Raw genomic sequence first — 1,675 nt, 5'->3', positions numbered from 1 at the left:
GGCTCTGTGGCCCCGGGGGAGAGAGGAGGTAAGTGGGCACACAGACCAGTGGGCGGAGATATACAGAGAGACAGGTGGATGAATGGACAACAAGGTGAGCAGATGGACTCACAGATGATGGGACAGATGGACAGATAGACCGGAGCCAGAGACAAACAAATGGATTGACAGCCAGATGGCTGGACAGAGAAGGAAGGTCAGATGGACAAGTGGACAGAGTCAGGATTACAGATGGATAGACAGACAGGTTTCCAGGTGAACAGCGGGCAGCCAGGCAGACAGGTGGGAATGTGGACGGGCGGCTGGCAGCGGGGCTGCTGCCTTCCTCCAGCGCCCGCCTCAGAGGCAGAGCTGGCCACCCGCCTGGACTTCCAGTTTTCAGCCCCTGTCTTGGCCCTGGCAAGACGCCAGGCAGCAGGGCGTCTATGGGGAGTTTTTCCTGCCAGAGAGGAGTCAGCAGCGGCCGTTAACTCCCTCACTGCTGTTCCCACCACTTGTCCCCTGAAAGCCTTGGTACAATCACCCCTCCCACCGGCTGCCAATGCCCAGGGCTACCCTGTCCCGTCCTGTGTGTGAGGACTTGGTGCCTGCTTGGCTTCCCGGGGGAAGCTGGGGTGCAGGGCTCCCAGGACCCCATGGCTGCTCCCCGGTTCCCAGCAAAGCCAGGACAGCAGAGTGCAGGCCTTCCCAGGACCCTCCCCTGGATCAGGCTCAGTGAGGCAGGGGGCCAGGGCAGAACCCCAACTCACCTCCTCTTCATTGGGCCCCGCCCAGCCGCAGCTCACCGCAGCATCCTCAGAGCCAGAGGACACTGGGGTTAAAGGGGACCAGAGGCAGACGGAGGGGGACCCAAGGCAATGTCAATCAGGACCCAAGTTCAACTCCCAGCTCAGCTGAAGCCAGGGCAGGGGGTGGCAAGGGGTGACCAGGGGTGACCAGGAGGGGGCTTGGCTTTCCTGTCTGCTCAGGGGAGGCGACTGGAATGCCAAATGCCCAGGACAAGACTTCTGTGTGGGGAATGCAGACAGGGCCTGCGTCCAGCCCTTGGCACACAGTGCCCACCGGACTGTCTACCCCTGGGGCCTGCTGTCCCGGAAATGCCACTGGGCCTCAGGGAGCGGGCTTCCCTTCCACCTGCATCTCTGCCCATCCCTGGTGGCGTGTCTGCTTCCCTCTTCCTGAGCTGACAGCGCCTCCTCTCCTGGGAGCACCGGCCTGCACCCTGCCCTGCCCAAGCCTCAGGGTGCCCAGCTAGGAGGTGGCTGGGAGAGTGGGGGCCCCCCGAGGTGCCCCCTTTGACCAGACTCAGCAAGGCACAGGGTGCAGGGGCTGGACTCCCACCCCCAGAGCCCCCCAGAGCCCCCACATTCTCCCAGCTTCCTTTCCAGCTGAGCTTTGCCCTCCCCAGGTCTCTTTACCCCTTCTGGCACAGCAGAGAAACTGAGGCACGTGCCCGCACAGCCACAGAGCCTGCCAGGCCCCCTGTCCGAAGCCCCTGCCAGCCTGAGCTGGAGGGGCTACTGGGGCACCTTTGGGGGGTGGGGAGGGCTGTGGGCACCTCCCACCACCCCCACCGGATCCCCAAACCACAGTGACATTGCTCAACCAGGAACCAGAGTGCATTCCTGGGCCAGGGCCAGCCCGGGAGGCGGAGGAAGCAGGGACAGAGAGGTCG

This window comes from Eschrichtius robustus, chromosome 14, assembly GCF_028021215.1.
Source record: "Eschrichtius robustus isolate mEscRob2 chromosome 14, mEscRob2.pri, whole genome shotgun sequence".
In the NCBI taxonomy this organism is placed as follows: Eukaryota; Metazoa; Chordata; class Mammalia; order Artiodactyla; family Eschrichtiidae; genus Eschrichtius; species Eschrichtius robustus.
The sequence above is the reverse complement of the archived record's forward strand: the minus strand, read 5'-3'. Positions refer to the sequence as shown.